The sequence below is a fragment of the Notothenia rossii genome (genome assembly GCF_949606895.1).
Source record: "Notothenia rossii genome assembly, chromosome: 8".
In the NCBI taxonomy this organism is placed as follows: domain Eukaryota; kingdom Metazoa; phylum Chordata; class Actinopteri; order Perciformes; family Nototheniidae; genus Notothenia; species Notothenia rossii.
This window is the reverse complement of record NC_136906.1, coordinates 38,171,665-38,187,634: the sequence shown is the minus strand read 5'-3', so window position 1 is coordinate 38,187,634 and position 15,970 is coordinate 38,171,665. Positions and strand designations below refer to the sequence as shown.

General features: G+C 37.7%; 2 long non-coding RNA genes across 2 annotated transcripts in view; one reads left to right on the top strand and one right to left on the bottom strand.

The window, feature by feature from the left end:
- Positions 1-1,128: 1,128 nt before the first annotated feature.
- LOC307015197 overlaps positions 1,129-15,970 on the top strand; it is a 53,733-nt gene continuing 38,891 nt past the window's right edge. The window contains exon 1 of the long non-coding RNA XR_013801437.1: positions 1,129-1,242. This is a non-coding gene — a long non-coding RNA (uncharacterized lncRNA). The remainder of the gene's footprint in view (positions 1,243-15,970) is intronic.
- LOC307015038 lies at positions 2,349-11,297 on the bottom strand. The gene is made up of 5 exons (XR_013801391.1): positions 5,851-11,297; positions 4,720-4,782; positions 4,128-4,195; positions 3,953-3,996; positions 2,349-3,568 (listed from the first exon to the last, which is right to left on the bottom strand). It is a non-coding gene; the product is annotated as an uncharacterized lncRNA (long non-coding RNA).

Below are 15,970 nucleotides of genomic sequence, written 5' to 3'. Positions count from 1 at the left end.
GCACTAATGGACATCTATGGGGCAATTATGAGGACAACTCTGGATTACAGGTGTATAATATATGCAGCAGCAGCAAAAACGTCATTACTAAAAATGGATAGATTACAATATAAAGCGTTACGGTTGTGTATAGGTGCAATTAAGTCAATAATTATCACAAATACCCCAAAATATACACAGATGGTTCTAAGAACAAGGAAGAGTGTGTTGGAGTTGGTATATATATCCCAGACTTTAAAATATCGATTTCAAAAAGAGCGTCTGATCAATTATCAGTGTATACAGCAGAAATGCTGGCTGTAATAATAGGATTGCAGTGGGTTGAAGAGGTCAGACCAGATAGGGTGTTGATATGCACAGATTCATTATCCATTTAAAAAATGATACAGTCATCAACAACAACTGTCAGAGAAGAATTACTCATAGAACGTAATCATAGCTTGTTAAGTCTTCACAGAGGCGGTATAGATCTTCAGTTCTGCTGGGTGCCTGCACATGAGGGGGTGAAAGGGAACGATTGTGCTGACAAATGAGCAAAACGTACACTACAAAAGGAAATAACATTACCAGTTCAACTTGGAAAAGGAGAAGTAAGCACTAATTAAGAAAAAAGGGATGGAGATCTGGCAGAAAAGGTGGGAGAAAGACCAGAAAGGCAGTTCAAAAGACAATCACAATTAATATTTATAAAGAAAGAAACGAAATGGAGGAAATCATGATAGCTAGACTCAGACTGGATCACACAGCATTGAATGTTACTCTATGTCATGGGGAAAAGTAACAGTAAGTAACAGTGACAAGTGTAGGAACTGTGGAGTTAAAGAAAATGTGGAACATATCATATTACACTGCAACATGTACAAAACAGAGAGGGAAAAACTAAGAGACAGGGTCAGAGAGGCAGGAAGGGAGTGGAGCCTGATGGGAATACTGGGAACAGAAAGTGAGGGGGTAAGAGCTATCGGGAAGGCCATTCTTAAGTATTTGAGGGAAAAAGGATTGATTGGAATAATTTAAAACACCGTAAACACAGTGGTATAATTCCACAACTGGTGATAGGATGATATGGTGATACACACTCTTGTACAGTAGGGGGTGGTATGCACCTTAAAGTTGTTTGCAATCTGCCCAAAAACCGAGAGAAGAAGAAGAACGATTATACATCCATGGAACGACCAGACCATGGACCAGAGACATGGCAGACACTTTACCGCTGCTTCATTTATTTCTTCTGTTCAACGGGTTAGTAGTGTGTATACAGATTATGTCATATTTCGATCTAAGAAGTGTGTTTGAAACTGTTTTATGTGTAGTTTAATGTCATTCTGTGAGCTACGCCACTAGCGTGTGGCTAATGGCGTCTGCTAGCTTCTTTAGCACAGGCTGTTGTTCCCTGAATAACGTAGGGCTCTACTTACCATGTGTATGACTCCCGTGCACTAGTTTGGCTTACATTTCAAGTTTATTCTGTTTGTATAAATATGTGAAATGCTGGTCTGAGGTCATAATTGTTCATATTATTTAAATGCTAAAGCGCTAATGCTATGCTAATATTGTGCCTGTACAACATAGCCATGTTAAAGTGAGTACAGTCAACCGGGTTGTGTGTGTTATTTCTTTTCACTGTATTATATACTGTAAATGAAAAAGGCTTTAATCCTTCATGAAAGTCATATGGCATGTGGATTTATGTCCAATTTTGATTAGAGACAAATGTGTCATACGGTTATTTTGATTTGCTAAATGTATGATTACATTCTCAGTTAGCTTAGCTTCAGTATTGAGGTAGAAAGCTGGTGAAGCCATTTCCTGCCGTCACTATATTCTGACCTTAGCTGTCATGTGGGTATATATACCCACATGCCAGCTAAGGTCAGAAGAGCTTTATTTAACAGCTCGTCTTATGTCTGTGACCCCTCCTGTTGTAAATTGATAAGCCTGAAACATGCACTTGTCAAGGTTCAGAGGCAAATTTTGCAAATATGGCAGTAGCCATCGATCATCTTAAGACAAGATATACTTTATTGATCCCAAGTTGGAAACATTTGCGTTACATCAGCATGTGTAACAGTTGTAAATATGCAGTGGTGTTTATTTGTAAATCATTTAGTATAATCACACACATTCTGTGTTTTATAATTAATAATTCTGTGTTCTTTATTTATTGAATGTTCAATACCTGACAAGGTCGGAGATGAACAACTTGGTTATTGCAGTGGGCAGGAATGTTTCGCTGTATATGTTCCTGTGACAGCGGAGCTGCAGCAGTCTGTTGGAGAAGGAGCTCCTGTCTGTCCAGGTGTGGGGGGGGGGGGTTTATCTGTCTGTCCAGCTGCAGGTGGAGAGGATGGGTGGGGTTACCCATGATGGAACCAGAATAAGGTTTTTTTGGCTTACACGCCTTTCATCGTAGTGGAAAATGTTGTCATATGCAATATGTTTGGATAGTTTCACCATTGAAATGCGTTTGATAACACTAGGTGCTCTAGTGCCAAAGTTGTGGCCCTAAAAAAATATCAACTATTCATTTGTATGGCATCCAGAGCTTCCACATTTTAGGGAATATGTTTTTTGATTTACAATATCATCAATGTCATAAGCAATGGTTACATTAAAACCCTCCTATTGTATTCGTTTCCCCCCCTTACTTTGGTGTTCGCGGTCAAATTTGACCGGTCCTGTTTTAACTGCTATTACATTAACACAAAAACCATGAATCATCACCAAATTTCATTCATTTCATCAACATTGTATGTTGAGTTGGCACCTCAGCTCAAAACATACAAAAACACAGAATAATAGAAAGTTAACCCATTGAAATGATATGAGAGCAGTGCTACAAACTACAATTCCCATTAGATACGCGATCCTTAGCAACGGCAGTATCGTTTGGGTGGCGATCTGAGTTCGGGTACCGTCTCTGTGACGTGACAAAGGGTCGTCGTGACAACGTGGTGATGAGATGTGGATAACTTTCCAGATAAAGACCATCCTGATACTCGAGTTGTGGTTTTCAATAAGTGAAAAAGAAAAAATTCAAAGTAATCACTACCATTTTAATATCTCAAGCATTTGTCCCCAAAAGCTTTCAAATGTAGTGGCAAAACCAGTGATCCAGATCAGGAGCATTTTAATTAGGCCTATAATTAAATAATATAATAATAATACATTTTATTGTTAGAGCGCTTTTCTGAAACCCAAAGACGCTTTATATGCAAGCCTACCTCCAAAGCGTTATACTTCGGAAGTTAAACAAATTAGATAAGGCAGTGGATGGCAAAGTACCAGATTTCACACATGAATATGCTTAAAATAGGTTATGGTGTTCCTATCACTGACAATGAAATCATATAGTATTTCAACTGTAATTTCCTAAAAAGTCAAATGCATTTTGGTGGAGGTTTTCATCTTATTTCTAATAGAAACATATTAAATATGACTCAAATGGAGCATATAAACAAGAGAACAAACATGCAAAAACAAAACTGGTGTTCAAATAACAGATTTTATTTGTATGCATTATCCCGGAGAATTCTTCGGCTGCCAGGAATGAGCCCACTCCTTGCCACTGAAAACAGAATGGAATAATGTTAGTTACAGTTACTGGTTTCGTCTTTCCGAAAAGCATAAACCATGTGTGAAGCAAACATCTTATAACTCAATTTATATAAGTAAATGTTTAATTTACCATTTAGAAAAAGTGAACATAGAAATTAAAATAAATGTTCTAACAAACAATAAAAACAAACAAAAACACATACATTAACAACAATGAAGTTAAACAATCATTTGTTCCGACACTACTTCAGCTGCTTCAGAATAACAGCAGTGAAATATATGAGAGGACTGGTGGTAGATTTGGATGTTTTGCATTTGTTAAATATCATGTGTTTGTTCTCCAACATGGGACTACATCAGATGACATGAAGCCAAGTAACTGGAAGATATATACCATACTGGACAGGGCTCCCACTCCACCAACATTTCTGCTTTTCCCTATCGAGAGAAGAAAACAAATCTCTAATTTCGGAAAGACCAAACGCATATTAGCTATTTAGCAAACAATTGTGTTGGAAGTTTGTAAATCATAAAGCACACCCTATGCATTACTTTTATTCCCGTCTAACCTTTCTCATTCTTTCTTTTATTACACTCCTGATGGGGAAAGTTTCTAGGCGAGTGTGGTAGGAGCAATCTGTGAACATCAAAGCAGGTTCCACATACAGTATTAGTCATATTAGAAATAAAATAAATACAACTATGAACACTGAAGTAGCAACCAGGCTTGCACGATGAAAAGTGACCACACTGTTATCACTGGTCAAATGTTACTGTATACATCATTGAAATGGAACCAAGCTGCTCTCAGTCCTAACATGGGATGCTTGTTTGAATGACCATACCACTGCTGAGCCTGAGATGACAATACTGCACTGCTACTTCCTTTACTGCCTAGCATTCTCATCACCACCTTATCAACTATGACTGTATGTATTTTAGTCTAATTAGACAATTAAAGCCCTTTGGATTTTTGGATAATGTATCAGTTATAGTTATTAGTCACAATATAGCATTGTTAACTCACTGAAGAAGCATCAATCACTGCGTTTACATGCACTTTGCTAAAGTACATGTGTCGATAGATTTATTAGAATACCAATCAATTCGACTCATGCAAATGTTTATAATCAGTCAAAATACTTAATACTGTTAATATACCTGACTTTTTCTTTTTGCGTCTAGGACCAAGTTCTGTGTCCCTCACGGACCCTGTCCTGACAGCTGTGGGTTGAAGAAGAAATATTACTATATACATACAGTATACCAAGTTAAGCTTAAAGTCAAGTTTCAAAATACATCCCACAAATGCAGCATCACATGATGCAATAGGTGTTAGGTACAGATATTTGTTTGTTATTGCGATTTAATTGAGGTTGATCTATTAAGTCTAGGTGTTTTGTTGTCTTGCCTATATAATTGACTCCATACTTTATGTGTAAGGAATAGTTTGATAAATATTAACATGTTGTGCTGTAACGTTAAATGAATTTAACTGATTCAAAAACCTAAGTTTATTCCCCGTATGTTCATTATGGGACAGTGTCGTATCTAAATGCAGTTCTTGAGTATAAAGTTTAAATACGCTGCATGACGTTGTTGCATGAGTTGCTTCGAAGTTTAACCCTATGGTCAGGGATTGCTTTAGGTAGACCACAATATTAATGATATCAACCTCTCGTACAATATATGGGCATGAGCCAAATCATTTTGATGTAATCGACCTACTGCCCAACGCTACAATGTAAGACCCTTTCTGTGTGTAAACCAAATCACATAGGAGTTTTATTTTGTGATTTATCAAATGTAAAGTAAGCCTGCTGTTGCTTTGCATTTTTGTGTGAAAAAGGTATAACCATATAGTAACCACATGTCTGTTCAGGAATGAAAGACTGTATTTTTCTAAATGTTTAATATTTATTTATATCCGAGTACCTAAGGATATACACATACCCAAGTATCCCATTGTCCTTTCATATTTATGAAGTTGTAGGTGAAATTGTTATTTAGATTAAGCTATTGTTGTTATTATTATTTACCTATTGGAACAATCATTATTCCCAAAAATGCAAGAAGTGCAATTAGGTGTTTTGAGATATTGTAGAAGCATGACTTGTCAACAAGTTACCTACAATAATTTTTTAGGAAAATATCGGAAAACACTCTTGACTTTTATAAATATAAAAGCAACAAATCTCAGAGAACAAATGTCACTGTGTGTGCTGTGTGCTCTGCATGTGTGACCATTAAAGAGGGTTTCATCCCTCCGATTCTATCTATCTATTTTATTACCTGGCCCCTCCGTGGTGGTAGCCTGTCTCACATCATCCCGCTGGGGCTGCTCCTCCTGCCCCACCTCTATGATGGTGCACTGCTTCACGGGGGGGGGGGGTCTTCAGCACCTCCACCTGCACGGTGCTTGTCTCTGGCACCTGGCTCTCTGTGGTCCCTGCCTCCTGCCAGTTGTTTTCTGGTTCAGATGGGTCACAGGGTGTGAGGTTCAGCGTGACTGTCTCTTCCTCAGGATCTTCCGCAACCTCCTGGCCAGTGGAGTCCTGTGTCCAACCTGTGCAAGTTAAACAAATGTTGGTCTTGCTTAAGACAAAGAGGTTAACTCACATATCTAGAAATAAGAAATACAGCGTGCTTAAAGTATGTTTCCAGACAGGGTCAAAAATATACTCGTCATGTCATAGGACTGTGTGCAGTCAAAGTTAATAGCAGAGAAATAGTGGTATTTATCCAGTCAACCATTTATAGTTTTGTTTTTGCGATATCATTCTTCCGATTTGTGTCTACATTCCATGTGATGTGACATGTCAATTTGTCGGTAGACAACATATAGACGTGTGCATGTATGTTCCCTTACATTATTTACATCCACACATTTTGTTCAGAATTTATGAGACTGACGCAACGTGTTTTGCATAAGTGCAATCAAATAAGTAGCAAGTCGCTTTGGATAAAACATAAATGTAATGTAAAGGGACCTCTGGATGCACTGGATAACTGCTTTTGTTTACAACCCGAGAAACATGACCTTAATACAGAACTGCCAAACTGAATATGTGGTCAACTGGGATCGTCTTCATGTATTGTGCTCTTACCATTAACCTCAAAATATTTCTCCCTTTTGGGCGTTGATAAAGGAAACCGTTTAGGAACGGTTTGCTAAAAGGAAATTGCTTAACGGATGGCTCAAGCCTAAACATACATTTCAGTCATCAAACCTAACTACCTTGACATTAACAACTTTACAACTTTCAATTTGTATACAATGAATGCGCAAGTGGTAGCACAATACCCCAAAATGGTTTTTCAAATTCACGTAAACTTGCCTAACTATTTCCTGATAAATAACAGTTAAATGTCCACAAGTCCCCTCTGCAGAGTAAGCCATGTCTCATTAGTCTACATACTCAGTGTTTAAAAATGTATTTATTGTATGTAGTTTGCTAAAATAATAAACAGTCAAACGTTGTCCATAACCCTAAATATTTTGCAATTACTTTCAACTTTTGTAATACTTTGCAGCTAAAAATAGTGACAGTTAACAGGTAGAAAGGATGTGTGTTAGTTGTCTCACAAAAATATAGAATGACTGCTTTCTGGCTGTATCAAAGGATAAATACTGGATCAAGTTGTTGTCCCACGAGATTTGGATGGATTGAAAACAGTCGTTGTAAGTTGTTGTTAACTTAACTGACTTTATTAAATGAGTTGATCCAAACTCATTCCATATAACTGTGTTGGTTATAAGGAAATGTTAAGCTCGCCATTGATACAAACATTTTGTGTACACAATACTGTGAACTGTGAAGATATAGTGCAAGCATCTCACCTTCACAAAGGTACTCATAAAAAGTGTCTATCTTGTCAAGGTAATCCTGGGCATAGGCGGTAAGTGTGCAGCGAGGGGTTAGGATTTCACATTTGACGTCCTTCTTCCTGGTCTCCTTGCCAAGAAGCAGTTTAAAAAAAAATGGCATGGAGTTTCTCAAGCTGTAATGACAAAATAATATATTTACTGTTTAAAGAAATGGAAAGGAAACATCAACAACAACTTTATAACTACAACTATAACATTACTGATGACAGCATCTAGTTGTATGCCATTCATAAACCTAGATGCTGAGTTAAGCTTTTGCAGAATCATGTATTTACCAGGAAGGGTTACACAGTAGAAGCAGAACATATTTTATAGACAAACACAAAATACAAATAAATCAGTATCCTGAGTCCCAGTTCAAACCCTGATAATCTTAAAGTTAAAGTACAATAAGATACAAATGTGTGACCACTCAACAATTAACAGTTAACACTTACAATGACTATTGCATAATTAAAAATGTAACACAATCCAAGCATAGCTTGACACTGTTGAAATTGAAATTGCGTGCTACGATGTAAAACGTTCCCGTATGTTGTGGCTGCAGTCGTAAGAGTAATATAGAGTAGTAACATACAATTATGTAGTCTTATTAAAGGTGGGGTAGGTAAGTTTGAAAAACCGGCTCGAGATACACTTTTTGTTATATTCCATGGAATGCTCTTAACATCCCGATAGCAATGAATATCTGAAGTGCTTTGACAAAAAATCCATAGAAAAATGTCATCTGTGGAAGCCGTAATACTGTAAAAAGCACGACCAATCATCTGAGCCGGCCCGGCTAAAGTAACTGGATAGCCTACCTGCCTGTCAGCCTTCCATCTGTGCACAAACTTATCTCGTGCCCTCATTGGTCATGTGCGCGTTCGTGTGTGTTGGAGGAGGGGCTCTATAAGGAAGTGGCAGATTTTCTCCGGTTGTGTATTTTCAAATTCTAGCGATCTCGAGCCGGTTGGTCAAACTTACATACCCTACCTTTAAGGTCTAAAAGTGTGTACATAAGCAAGAATGGAACACAACATGGAAGTGAAGGAAGTGCTCTGTTTATTTAAATGTGTAGTTAAATTAAAATAGTGTCTCTTTGCTGTGAAAGTTAAGATAAGAGTAGTTTTAAAATTGAAAGAAAAGAGAATATTAAATAATACCTTTGCAATAATATCTATATTTGAAGTTGATATCAAAGTTTATATTGGTTAATAAGATACAAACATCATAAAGAAATAAATGTATATAAAAACAACATTCAACTTGATGCTGGCCCAATATATTGGGAAACAGTCAGGGTCCGTCTGTGTCAGTTCTTTGGTGTCAGCTTGGTGTGTCCGGGCCTTAACATACAGTAAAAAAGTGTACATAGCAAGACAATGGCTTCATCCTTGATGGAAGCAATGTTGTGGTTCTTCTTCCGCCCCACCTGGCATGATTAACACGGGATTACAAACAAACAGACAGACTGACAAACACAGGAAAGTAGAGAAGTACACAGCATAGATAGAAGGGTGAATAAAGAAATAGATGATAGATATAAGAGAGCTAGATAGGGAGATAGGGAGATAGGTTGAGTTTGGCTCTTAAAAGTGCCGTTGGTTTTATGATGGTGTAGATTAGGCTTGGGCGGTATGACGGTATTACGGTATACCAGGGTATTTCGAAATACCGTCGGTATGATTTTCAATACCGTGACGTCACAGACTGTGCGCCAAATCATAGATGCGTTTCATTCTATTACACTGACACGGAGTTTTGACAGGGACGACATTGGTTGTAATGCACAGCACACGCCAGCAGAGGGCAGGGGAGGGCAGTCCGTCTTTCCCGCTCTCAGAGCTCAGCACAGAGCTGAGCTGAGCAAGATGGCGGCAGCATTTGCCGGCCCCGAACTCGGACAACTAGTAAAAAAGAAAAATGCCTCTGCGCCTGTTTGGGACTATTTTGGGTTTACTCGTCGCCAGTGACTTCATCCAGCACAACGAGAGACGGAGGCACTTCTTTGGGAATGTTTAAGACGGGGTGAGTGAGTGTTGACATTTTTTAATCCTATGCAACTGGTTGATGGTTTTGTAGTCGAGGTCGGACGGTTTTAAAAACGAAAGCATTTACGTGCTAAACATTCACGCGAGTAATCCAATTAATCAAATGGAAATAAGGTTTTTAACACATGCACGGAATAATATTGCCAAACTAGTTAGTGAATATAGCAAACTTTATTCAATAAGTGTTAGAAATTAAAATCAATGTTTTAATGGGGAAATGTAGTTTAAACATGCCGTCAGTTTTAATGCTCTTTTATACTGAAAAACCAGAAATTCTTGTGCACAAGCAGTTAAGCTTTTATTCTGAAAATCCTTCATCTACGCATGTAGCATGTGGCTAATATACGATTTCCTAAAGAGGTGAATTTAGTAGCGAAATGATATGGAGTGGTGCAAACCGAAGCCTACTGATTTAACACTACAACTATAGATGTCGAGATACTACCATGCTGAATATGAAATGAAGGTACAGTTTATTTGAATACATTATTGTTTACAGACGAGAGTAGCATGTGACAACATCCGGAATGACCGGAAACCAAACGAGCCGAGAAGTATTTTTTAGAGTATTGATTACAGCGTTTAGAATGTGTTAAATGAAAAGTGATGAAAGAGAATATGAGGAGAAAAGGCGTGTTGAGCATATATTGGATGTGAAAGGAGCCAATCCTCTGTTTAAATGCAACAACGGACATTGGAGACGAGGCGAGCCGGCAGGCGGGGAGGAGCCAGCAGAGGATATATAACAGCACCGGAGGAGAGATCCAACTCTTGGCTTCCCTAACGAGGAGCGGATCACAGCTGTTTGTCTGACTGAACAATATCATGCTTGTGACCAACCCGCGCCTTTTTTAATTAAAGTACCCAATTGAACTTTCACAGAGACTCCATTTAGTCTCCTTTTAAAGCTTCTCTCCTGGACGGGAGAATAACGAACACAGTTTACATAAGTCAAGTATTTACTCCCGGAAAATGTTTATGTATGATGATATATTGTTAACTTAGCTCACTATGGAAACAACGTCGGACATCTACAAACGCGTCCTGTATCCGATCTCAAAATGTGCCATTTGCACAATGTGTCATGTATGCAGCCCTTGTTTTGCACTTGCGCGCACGTCGCAGCACTTTGCGAGCGTCTACCGGCTCGGGCTGCATTTTACACCGAACATATAATATACCGTTCGAAACATCTATTTGCCGCCGAACGCCACCTCACTCAAGTCGACCCAAGTCATACCGTCAGTAGCGGCTGGTGGAAAATATTTTTGGTGGGGCTGGCTGTTGATATAGTGACTAAAAAAATTTTTGGGGGGAGAAATTACCCCTTAAATTGGAACTGATACCGTCATATACCGTATACCACGGTATGATGTCAGCAAGGTATGACGGTATGAAAAAAATGATACCGCCCATGCCTAGTGTAGATCAGTGTATGGGTTTGTGGTGTGGGTACAGGAGCTGCAGGAGAGAACAGAAAAAGTGAATTATGTAGTGAAACTAGCTTTTTTAAATGCACATTGTGACGGTTTAACTACTTTAGACAGACTGAGTTCATTTACGTGTTTCCTGTTTCATACGCGTAACAAGCACATGGACTATGCCCCTCCCCCCCAAAACATATATTAAAATGTCGGCCAGCGTTAGTACTGTCATGTGTAAAACAAAAGCGATTAAGATAACGTATAACTCACACTTTAACACCGACGTATGTAGCCGTAATTAAGACAAATATTTTTCACACACCACTTATGAGCTGATATAAATGTAGCTAAACTAGTTTAAGCTTATGTTGAACGTGAGCTAGCTAGCTTGCCGCCCGCAAGAATAATTTCACATTAATGTTGCTTTGCTGATTATGGCGAAAGCATTTCTCAGACTTAGAACAGTTCAGTATGTATGATGAACCATGCGAGTAAAGGCTTAAAAAAAAGCCCCAATTATTCAATCTAAGCAAAACATCTATCAGACTTTAGTGACCCAACTTACTTTGTCAGAGGATGGATCGCAATGCCGGTGGCAGCGTCTTTGGCCAATAGGTGGTGCTCTGAATGATGTAATTTCCTGTACCGATTATACAATAAAATATTAATACATTTTGTTGGAGGTTTGGAGGATGTTTAAAACCAACCTCGTCTCCGCGTGTCGTTTGGTAAACTGGGTAAATTCGTAAAAAAGGAAGGGATTAAGAAACACCAGAATGCAAGTTAAACAATAATCTTGTTTTAATGATAAAAAGTAACAATAGAAATACAAAGGAAGTACTTCCTGCTCTTCCTCCAATCTCACGGATCTGGTCAGTTTGAAGAAAAGAAGAGACTGGTCTAAAGAAAACATAGGCTTATATCCAAAAACCCCAGGAGGAGCTATGCGGCTGCCCCCCCCCCCCCCCCCCCCCGAGGGGTCCTCCACTTAGAAAAGACAGCCAATCAGCGCGAGCCAGAGGCGACCCTTACATTCGAGATAACAAACCCCTCCTTGCAAGTTTCACATACTTTTGGCATTTTATAAAGATAGTTTTAAGATATAGTTTTTTATAGTTGGATTATACAAATAACACATGTGAGTTACCTTAACCTCAAACAATAATAACAAGAGGAAAACATCAGCTCTGATCTCAAGCAGTAAAAAAGTACCGCACACTCATTTAGCCTGCAGCTCTTCCAGACACTTGAGCTATTGTTCTTTAAGAATATTCCCTGCAGAATCTTTATTTCAAATAAAAGGTTTCACATTGCATATTTCCAGCTTCCTTTACACATACTGTTATTATTAATACACAGTAATCAACCACACACATCTATTTAAAACAAGTAGATTTCCCTGATCATTGACATGCTGAAAATCTCAAGAAGAATGTCCCCTCCCCCAGCTCTCTCGTCCCTGTCATAAAAGCTGCTTCCATTTCATATAGAGTAATAAAACATGTTTAAGCTAATTTCTCCACAATGTTTGTAGCCCTCCAGTACCCACATATGAAAGAATAAAAGCAGAGGAATCAAATAAAACACCAATACAGGAATAGTTGATAAATGATTATACAGTAAGGAATACACACACATATTCTCTATGAAGTGACCCTTGTTATAGGTCCGAATGTCCTGTCCCCTGAAAGTCATGAGTTTTGGTTGATTAACAGAAGTTTAATTGTTCTTGTGGCTTAATGGCTTCCCTGAACTTCCCTTCACCCCAAAGTCAGCTTACTAGGAATGAATACATTTTATTGATAAGCTCAAAAGGACGTTTATCTTGGTTACTGCTGGGTGACCCAAGTCTCAAGGCCTGCAGGATGGGTAGGAGATAAACATTAATTCTACAAGACATTGATAATTAACAGAGAGACCCTAGGGGCCTCTTCTTGGTATCTGCTAGGCAGAAGTCACTCAATGAAGAAATCACAAGTTTAACACACATTCTATATAAGGTGACATTAAAATGAATATACCAGATTGAACTTTCCTGCCATAACACGTTACTTTAATACTTCAAATAACTCAAATAATACTTCAATTTCCTATATTTTGACACGATAACTCTTTAATAACCTAAGTAGCCTACGGACAAAAACAAAAAAGTATATATTGCCTTATAAAATGAAGAAAAGTTTAAACATCTAACATGATGATAATAAACAAAACATAATGATATCTGAAACCAAAATAAATCAAATGGAAAATTAACCGACAACAACAATTAGGATTAAAAGAAGGATAAGTTTGACTCAATGTTGTGTAAAGTACCCGTTATGGTTAAAAAAAATATTGTTTTATTTTTTGAAAATAATACAGCTTCCAGCTTCCCGAGACACAAAGAGGAGACACGAACAATTCTTCCACTTGAAATGCGTTTAAACTGTGTCAGAGAGATGTTTAATCTGTTCATTTTAATTGGTTAATAATTGGTGTTTAACATTGGCAACTTCTAATTGTTGGGGGGGGGGCGGCGTTCGATCCAGTTTCGATTCCGTAACCTTGGCGCACTGCCACTCCAACATCCAATCCCGACTTGAAGTTTAATCACGGGGACTGTAGTCCTAAACGATAGTTGGGGATTATGGGTAGTGTATTGTCTTCGGCCATCCTAAACTCGATGATGCTCGAAATGTCCCTTATAGGCCTACGTCTGTTTCCGGTTATTTTTATTTTGAAATTCAGTTCCTGAAGGATGGCAAAAAAGCCAGAGATTATAGAATTAAACAAATAAATAAAAACAAGGATAACTGTGTGTTATTGTTGACTAAATAACAGTGTGTTATTTTGAAAAGAATAACCAATTAGAAGGAAAAATGAGCCCCATTTATTTTCCTGCAACAAAAAAAGTCTGAAATGATACGATTTTAAATAAAAAGCAATAATCGTGACTTGATATTGAGTAAGAACATGTTTTTATGAACCACACAGCTTCCGGTCTTCCTATAACACGTAATGCCGTGAGACTACCAACAGAAATACATTGCTTTTAAAATCGTGCTGTGCAACACGAAAAAAAAGGGGAAAGACTACCAATAGAAATACATTGCTTTTAAAATTGTGCTGTGAAACACGAAAAAAAGGGGAAAATCGTGTTGGTGAACACGAATCAATAGATTAAAAATCGTGTTGGTGAACACGAAATGCCATGAGACTGGGTTGCCCTGTCGGAGTGGCAGAGCGTGATGTGAACTGAAAAGTTTTTCTGTGGCAATATTATTTAAGGAATCGTTGAGCTAGCTAGCTAGCATACATTGTCACTATCTGCTAACGTTAGCTTTAGCCTTCTATTTCTAATAGTTTTTTTCATAGGCTATAAACAGAGGTGGTATAAGTATATATATATATATATATATTGTACTTGAGTAAAAGTAGAAGCACTCAGATCTTGTACTAGAATAAAAGTAGAAGTACTCAGATCTTGTACTTGAGTAAAAGTAGAAGCACTCAGGTCTTGTACTTGAGTAAAAGTAGAAGCACACAGATCTTGTAGAGTAAAAGTAGAAGTACTCAGGTCTTGTACTTGAGTAAAAGTAATAGTAACAGAGTGTAGGAATACTCTGTTACAGTAAAAGTCCTGCCTTCAAAATGTTCCTCAAGTAAAAGTAGAAAAGTATTCTCATCAAAATATAGTGAAAGTAGCGCCAGTAAAAGTAGTCATTGTGCAGATTGGTCCATTTCAGAATAATATATATGATATGTTTTATAATGATTGATCATGAAAGTGTTCTCAAAGCTGGTAAAGGTGCAGCTAGTTTGAATGACTTTGTATACTGCAGGGTAGCTTGTGGATTAACTCCAGGTGGAACTAAAGTCTGATTTAACACTTGATTATATTTCACATCATTCATCCACATCTGTAAAGTAACTAAAGGTATTAAATACATGTAGGGGAGTAGAAGTACACCATGTACCTCTGAACTGTAGTGGAGTAGAAGTACAAAGTAGTAAAACATTGAAATACTTAAATAAAGTACAAGTATCTCAAAATTGTGCCCAAGTATAGTATTTGTTGAGTTTATGAACTTAGTTACTTTACACCATGTGGCTATAAAGATAGGAAGACTAAGCCTTGCACAGAGGAATGAAAATACATTTTCAAAATGCTCAACAGTGCGGCCAAAATTATAAACTGACTGCTCCACAATTAAAATAAATCCTTTTATATATTTCTATTAGATGTGACTCTTTGGCGCTTCTGTTATTATTAACACTGCTTTAGTTGTTCTGACTGCTAAAATCCTCTGTTATTCCTCATTTTAAAGCCGATATTCCGTGGGGTGGGGGAGCCGGGGGCTCGGATCCTTGTCACCTTTTTCATACTGATGAGTTTGCATCCCAAAGCCTCAATCACCTTAATTCATGTAATAAAAACATCTCAGGTCAGTAACACTCAAAGCTAAATGTGCAATACCATGTTCAGCTATGTTACTATGTATAATGGTACTGTTGTTACATCAGAAGATGTACATATTGGAATGATTTCTTAACTTACAGTAGGCTATTTTTTACAATGTGTGTTGGAAGGATTTATTAAATTACTATGAATATTGTCATTGTTGAAGGCTTTTAGAGAAGGATGAACTATAAGCTTGAATTACATAACATTTTATACCTAAAAACATAAATGCCACAAGAAATAAATCACAATTATTGTAGTTATTTTTACCTCCCCTATTGCTTTCAACCCACCAGCTTTTATGATGTTGTTACGTCACTAACTGTAAGCTTGTCACATACAGTCTATGGTCACTCAGAGTAACCTACAGTTAATTTAGCTGCTGGAGAAGAAAGATCAGGGGGGGAGGGGGGAGAGAGCTGCCGTTTCATTGACACTGTTTAAAAAACAGTAACAACGGACTATTTTTCTTAGCGGATGCATGTCAATTTAAATCAATACATACAACTATTTTTTAAATCCATAAAAGCATTTAAATTAATATTGGGAGTCATGTCGTTACTTTGTTGAGAATGTGGCCATGTAATAAGCGGGATAATTTGCAGCGACTTCTTCCTTATGG